The following is an 8,123-nucleotide window of genomic DNA, read 5'->3' on the forward strand; positions in this document are numbered from 1 at the left end:
TGATCCACCCGTCTTGGCCTCCCAAAGTGCTGGGATTACAGGCGTGAGCCACCACACCCAGCCTTACTTTCAACATTCTTAAGAGTATCTCCTTAGGTTGTTTGGAATAGAATTCCTGGGCCAAATGAGAGTATCATAAACTTGTGTTCACGAAGTGCTACCAACTTACCCTTCTACAGGCAAATTAGAGTAGTTCTTTTCCATGTCCTGACCAAAGCTTGGTATTGTCAGACCCTTTTTTTTTTTTTTTTTTTTTTTTTTTTTGTCTGAGGCGGAGTCTCTCTCTGTTGCCCAGGCTGGAGTGCAGTGGCACGATCTCGGCTCACTACAAGCTCCACCTCCTGGGTTCACGCCATTCCCCTGCCTCAGCCTCCCGAGTAGCTGGGACTACAGGCGCCCGCCACCATGCCGGGCTAATTTTTTTGTATTTTTAGTAGAGACGGGGTTTCACCGTGTTAGCCAAGATGGTCTGGATCTCCTAACCTCGTGATCCGCCCGCCTTGGCCTCCCAAAGTGCTGGGATTATGGGCGTGAGTCACCGTGCCTGGCCCAGACTTTTAAATATTTGCTAAACTGATAAAAGATAAATTATTTTTTATTGTTATTTTAGTTTACCTAGCAATGATTACTGGTGACCATTTGAACTTCTTTTCTAAGAATTGCATAGTAATATTTTTGACGATTTTAGGCTTGTCTTTAATTTAGTAATATGTAAATTTTTATATCTTCTCAATATTAACATTTTATAATTTATGTGCATTGAAATATTTTCTTCTTTTCTTGCCTTCTATTTTTCCATTTTTGTAGAAATTTTTGACAAAGATATAATCAATATTAATGTGATAGAATGTATTAATATCCTGTGGTTTATTCTTTTTTCATCTTCTTTAAGAGATCATTCCATATCCCAAAGACAAAGTATCTTATAATTTCTTCAAAAATTACACAATTTTTATTTTTTTACATTTGTGTCTTTAATTCACCTGGATTTTATTTGCTCATTTGCTTTCAATGTCATGCACATTTATTACATCTTTTTTAGAAGCTCTATTTTTTGTTGTTATTTTGTATGGGATAACTTTTCTGCCAAATATTCTAAATGAATATTGCTGGTGGGCAGAGCACTGATGAATTCTGTAATTTGACCTTGTGTGCAGTAACTTTGCAAAACTCTCTTATACTTTCTATCACTTTTTCTATTACATTGTATTTCCTGTGTTTATATTCATGTCTTATGTAAGAATACCTTCATCTCTTACTCTCTTACATTATGTATGTAATTATCAGATTGCATTGTTTAGTACCACCATTATAATGTTGGAAAACAATATATCTCTGACCTTAATGCTAATTCCTGTAATGCTTTATATATATATATATATATATTTGTTCATGTACTTTTGATAGGAGAAATTTCAGATCAGATAACTCCCTTTTATTTCTAATTTACTAACAGGTTTACTCCAAAGTGAGCATACAACTTAAGTGCTTTTACTGCATCTACTGAAATGGTTATAGGTTTCTTTCATATAATCTAGTAATGTAGTAAACTATATTGATATAAACTCTGATGTAACTTTTTCACATTTGTGATTCATCTTACATAATTATAATATATATTTCATCTATATTGTGGCTTAAGTAAGCTACTATGTCATTAGGATTTTTGTATTAATGTTCAAAGTGAAATTGTTCAAATTTTCCTTATACTGTCATTTTCCAGGTTTGTTATTCATATTCTACTATAATTCAATTAGGCAAAATTTGCTATTTTCTTCTTTCATAACAGTTACATCATAAACAGTTACACAACAGTTCTTTCATAAACAGTTACATCAACTGAGGACTATTTCTTGAAGATTTGGTAAAACTCAGCTGTAAAATGACATAGGTCTGATACCTTTGATGGTGACGCACATGAGTATTTAGACTACTCACTTATTTAAACACACAGTGATGTATACAATTCTCCTATTTCATATGATTTAGAATGTCCAATGCATCCTAGTTTTCCACTTGAGTTTTACAGTTTTAGTGCTGAAAGCCCCACACCTGTGAACTCCCTCAGTCTCATGCAAATCAAACGGTTGGTCATCCTGAGTGGAGTCAATATTGGTCATTTGTACTGGTTAGAAAAAGTATCTAACTTGTAAAATTTACTGGGGTAAATATGCTCCCTATACTATCTTATATAAACATCTTCTGTACTGTACATAGATTGCCATTTCTTTGTAGAATTTGTTAATTGCATTTAATCATTTATACTGGGGATTGGATGTTTTTACAGTTTCTCAATTATTCTTGACAAAATCAGCCTTTAATTTATTGATGATTTATATAAATTTCCTTTTTTTTTTTACCTCTGAACTTTTTATTGGCCTCCTGCTCCCCAAAGGGTACCCTGCTTCTGCTGGCTTAATGCCTCAGAACTTTGATGTCGTTGGTCTCAGACACCACTTTGCCATCCACTATCTGGCAGGTGGTGGTCTAGTGGGTGGTTTGCATGGAGTTGCTGCTGTCCGGGGCATCAGCAAGATTGAAGCCCTCACTGTCTTCCAGCAGGCGGCAGTAGATGGTGATCTCAGCCTCCAACTTGACCTTGATGTTCAGCAAGGCCTCGTACTCCTGGGCCTGGCACTGTCCCTTTGCCCAGGTCTGTGCCAGCGCTGACTCCAGGTGCAGCAGGATCCCACTGAGCTGCTCCATCTGCAGGGGGTAGCGGGCCTCCACCTCCCTCAGGCTGTTCTCCAAGCTGGCCTTCAGATTTCTCATGGAGTCCAGATCCATCTCCAAGGACTGGACTGTACGTCTCAGCTCCGTGAGTGTCGATTCAGCAGCTCCGACCTGGGTGGACTGCGTGGTGACCACTCTGGTGCTGTCCTCAATCTGCTGAGACCAGTACTTGTCCAGCTCCTCTCGGTTCTTCCGAGCCAGCTGTTTATATTGGGGCAGGGTGTCTGCCATGATCTTGGTGAGGTCCTGAGATTTGGGGGCATCTACCTCCACGGTCAATCCACAGCTGGCAATCTGGGCTTGTAGGCCTTTTACTTCCTCTTCGTGGTTCTTCATGATAAGCAGCTCCTCCTTGAGAGCCTTGATCTCGGTCTCCAGCTGCAGCCGAGTGACATTGGTGTGATCAATGACCTTGCAGAGCCCATGGATGTTGCTCTCCACAGACTGGCGCATGGCCAGCTCTGTCTCATACTTGACTCTAAAGTCATCAGCAGCAAGATGGTCATTGTCGATCTGCAGAATGATGCGGGCATTATCCACAGTATTTGCAAAGATCTGAGCCCTCAGGTCCTTGATGGTCTTGAAGTAATGGCTCCAGACTCTGACCTGGGGTCCCTTCCTCTCCATGTGCTCCGGCATTTTGCTCTCCAGCCTCCGATTCTCGTCTCCAGGCTCCTCACTCTGTCCAGGTAGGAGGCCAGGCGGTCGTTCAGGCTTTGCATGGTCTCCTTCTCATTCTGGATGCCTCCCATTCCTGCCAGATCCCCGGCCATCCCAATGGCCAGGCCCCCGGACCCCATGCAGCCCCAGAAGCTGGTGGAGCGGGTCACATAGATCTGGGAACCAGAGCCCCCAGCGCCTGCATAGACGCTGGCCGCACTGCTGACCGGCTGGGCGCCTAGCTGGGCACCTGGACAGAGCCCAGGGACTGGTATTTGGTGGAGAAGGTGGAGCGAGTGGTGAAGCTCAAGCTGTCTGGTGAAGAGAGTGAGAGGACAAGACTCAGGCTTTGCCGATGACCTTTCTGCCCTACTGTTTTCATTTCATTTCATCCACTTTCCCGGCACTTGTTGTAGATATTATTTATACAGACAGATCCAACCAATTTAGCTATCACCTAGCTGGCAGGCAGACAATAAGCATACAGAGCATATGTTATTTGTCACAAAAGTGGTATAAAGATTAGAAAAGTCTTGCAGAATCAGGTGGAAGCACACTTAATAATTACAAAAGATATAAAATTAAATTAAGACAAAGAAATAATATTTAACCTGATTTAACTACTTCCTTAACCTTTCTTTTATAAAAACGAAGTTTATATTTTTGCTTGGGCAACTCAGGTAAGTGTCCCAATATGTTACCAATTAATTGTCCCTTTTTAAAGGCCTCAAAGTTAGAACTATGTTGCAGCATCAGTCTTTGGTCAACAAAAGCTATTCAATGATCCTTAAATGAACGCAGTTCTTATTCAACGAGCCTGAAGTTTTACTTTGAATTACCTGCATGCTTTATCTTTATGATAAATTATCCTTTCTTGGTGTGTAGATCTGCCTTTAATTGGTTAATTGGATTATAATCAGTAGACTGATTAACAGCACATTTTGGGAGACAGAAATACATGGCAACTTGAAAAAATATTTATTATATCACACTAAGGACAAGTAAAATTAAAAACAAAAATATAATAGTACATATTTGTCAACAAATGTTTGGATATTCACTGATTTTGGTCACTTCAGAAGTGTTGGTTTTTCGAGGACAGCTTATGTATTTGCTACTGTCTTTGAGGGCCTTGATACACATAGGAGAATGGAGAAGAGTTTGATTAAATGGGAGAAAGAGGTCGGTAAAGAAGCTCATTGCTCTGTTGTTTTCGGTAAACTCTCCACCCCCTCATGCCACACACACACACAAAATCCCCAAAGATACGTGTGTTGTTTTTGTGCTGTTTACTTTTGTTTTGGTGCTTTTAGCAATGGCTGAGGGATAAGGCAGAAAAAACATTGTGTCAATGCATTTGTTAGAATTTTTTCTATATTTGCTACCCAGTATCCATTTACCATATTCTGATAATAGCACAAAAGCTTTGCTGCAATAATACCATTCTTTCAACACTTTAATTCATGATATATGAGTTTATTGATTCTGTCATAGAACTATACATTTGCTGAAAATTCTAATGCCTTCGCCAATTAATTGGTTCAGAGATGTACATCATCCAAATTGGCTCAACTAGATATCAGGAAAATAAATTAACTTCTGGCGGAACTAGAACCTATCTTGAATTATGCAATATAATTTTTAACTTTAAAAGTTTCACAAAATTATTACACCAGAAGAAAGGCCTTGATCCAGAATAAAATTTACTTTAGTGTGGGACAAAATTATTATCCTCATGTTCAAAATATATTTGTTAAGTTTGAGGATTTTGATTTATTAAATATAATAAAATTATTTATACATGAAAAGAAATAAGCAATAGACATAGGAAAACAGGAAAAGTCCTATCTCAATTCAAGGTTTTATTTACGTTTTAAAGTTGCTGATTTAACACTTAATTATTAGGTTTTAAAATAAAAATGTCGGGCAGGAGCTAAGATGGCCGAACAGGAACAGCTCCGGTCTACAGCTCCCAGCGTGAGCGACGCAGAAGACGGGTGATTTCTGCATTTCCATCTGAGGTACCGGGTTCATCTCACTAGGGAGTGCCAGACAGTGGGCGCAGGACAGTGGGTGCAGCGCACTGTGCGCGAGACGAAGCAGGGCGAGGCATTGCCTCACTCGGGAAGCGCAAGGGGTCAGGGAGTTCCCTTTCCTAGTCAAAGAAAGGGGTGACAGACGGCACCTGGAAAATCGGGTCACTGCCACCCTAATACTGTGCTTTTCCGACAGGCTTAAAAAACGGCGCACCAGGAGATTGTATCCGGCACCTGGCTTAGAGGGTCCTACACCCACGGAGTCTCGCTGATTGCTAGCACAGCAGTCTGAGATCAAACTGCAAGGCGGCAGCGAGGCTGGGGGAGGGGCACCCACCATTGCCCAGGCTCGCTTAGGTAAACAAAGCAGCTGGGAAGCTCCAACTGGGTAGAGCCCACCACAGCTCAAGGAGGCCTGCCTGCCTCTGTAGGCTCCACCTCTGGGGGCAGGGCACAGACAAACAAAAAGACAGCAGTAACCTCTGCAGACTTAAATGTCCCTGTCTGACAGCTTTGAAGTGAGCAGTGGTTCTCCCAGCACGCAGCTGCAGATCTGAGAATGGGCAGACTGCCTCCTTCCTCAAGTGGGTCCCTGACCCCTGACCCCCGAGCAGCCTAACTGGGAGGCACCCCCCAGCAGGGGCAGACTGACACCTCACACGGCCGGCAGGGTACTCCAACAGACCTGCAGCTGAGGGTCCTGTCTGTTAGAAGGAAAACTAACAGAAAGGACATCCACACCAAAAACCCATCTGTACATCACCATCATCAAAGACCAAAAGTAGATAAAACCACAAAGATGGGGGAAAAACAGAGCAGAAAAACTGGAAACTCTAAAAAGCAGAGTACCTCTCCTCCTCCAAAGGAACGCAGTTCCTCACGAGCAACGGATCAAAGCTGGACGGAGAATGACCTTGACGAGCTGAGAGAAGAAGGCTTCAGACGATCAAATTACTCCAAGCTACGGGAGGATATTCAAACCAAAGGCAAAGAAGTTGAAAACTTTGAAAAAAATTTAGAAGAATGTATAACTAGAATAACCAAAACAGAGAAGTGCTTGAAGGAGCTGATGGAGCTGAAAACCAAGGCTCGAGAACTACGTGAAGAATGCAGAAGCCTCAGGAGCCGATGCGATCAAATGGAAGAAAGTATATCAGCCATGGAAGATGAAATGAATGAAATGAAGCGAGAAGGGAAGTTTAGAGAAAAAAGAATAAAAAGAAACGAGCAAAGCCTCCAAGAAATATGGGACTATGTGAAAAGACCAAATCTAAGTCTGATTGGTGTACCTGAAAGTGACGGGGAGAATGGAACCAAGTTGGAAAACACTCTGCAGGATATTATTCAGGAGAACTTCCCCAATCTAGCAAGGCAGGCCAACATTCAGATTCAGGAAATACAGAGAACGCCACAAAGATACTCCTCGAGAAGAGAAACTCCAAGACACATAATTGTCAGATTCACCAAAGTTGAAATGAAGGAAAAAATGTTAAGGGCAGCCAGAGAGAAAGGTCGGGTTACCCTCAAAGGGAAGCCCATCAGACTAATAGCGGATCTCTCAGCAGAAACCCTACAAGCCAGAAGAGAGTGGGGGCCAATATTCAACATTCTTAAAGAAAAGAATTTTCAACCCAGAATTTCATCTCCAGCCAAACTAAGCTTCATAAGTGAAGGAGAAATAAAATACTTTACAGACAAGCAAATGCTGAGAGATTTTGTCACCACCAGGCCTGCCCTAAAAGAGCTTCTGAAGGAAGTGCTAAACATGGAAAGGCACAACCGGTACCAGCCGCTGAAAAATCATGCCAAAATGTAAAGACCATCGAGACTAGGAAGAGACTGCATCAACTAACGAGCAAAATAACCAGCTAACATCATAATGACAGGATCAAATTCACACATAACAATATTAACTTTAAATGTAAATGGACTAAATGCTCCAATTAAAAGACACAGACTGGCAAATTGGATAAAGACTCAAGACCCATCAGTGTGCTGTATTCAGGAAACCCATCTCACATGCAGAGACACACATAGGCTCAAAATAAAAGGATGGAGGAAGATCTACCAAGCAAATGGAAAACAAAAAAAGGCAGGGGTTGCAATCCTAGTCTCTGATAAAACAGACTTTAAACCAACAAAGATCAAAAGAGACAAAGAAGGCCATTACATAATGGTAAAGGGATCAATTCAACAAGAAGAGCTAACTATCCTAAATATATATGCACCCAATACAGGAGCACCCAGATTCATAAAGCAAGTCCTGAGTGACCTACAAAGAGACTTAGACTCCCACACATTAATAATGGGAGACTTTAACACCCCACTGTCAACATTAGACAGATCAATGAGACAGAAAGTCAACAAGGATACCCAGGAATTGAACTCAGCTCTACACCAAGCAGACCTAATAGACATCTACAGAACTCTCCACCCCAAATCAACAGAATATACATTTTTTTCAGCACCACACCACACCTATTCCAAAATTGACCACATACTTGGAAGTAAAGCTCTCCTCAGTAAATGTAAAAGAACAGAAATTATAACAAACTATCTCTCAGATCACAGTGCAGTCAAGCTAGAACTCAGGATTAAGAATCTCACTCGAAACCGCTCAACTACATGGAAACTGAACAACATGCTCCTGAATGACTACTGGGTACATAACGAAATGAAGGCAGAAATAAAGAT

The 8,123-nt window shown here is 41.3% G+C and overlaps 1 pseudogene; it reads right to left on the reverse strand.

Moving 5' to 3' along the window:
• Positions 1–2,415: 2,415 nt before the first annotated feature.
• LOC129017000 (keratin, type I cytoskeletal 18-like) lies at positions 2,416–3,775 on the reverse strand (annotated as a pseudogene).
• Between the last annotated feature and the right edge of the window lie 4,348 nt (positions 3,776–8,123).

Source organism: Pongo pygmaeus, chromosome 1 (genome assembly GCF_028885625.2).
Source record: "Pongo pygmaeus isolate AG05252 chromosome 1, NHGRI_mPonPyg2-v2.0_pri, whole genome shotgun sequence".
Taxonomy (NCBI): Eukaryota; Metazoa; Chordata; class Mammalia; order Primates; family Hominidae; genus Pongo; species Pongo pygmaeus.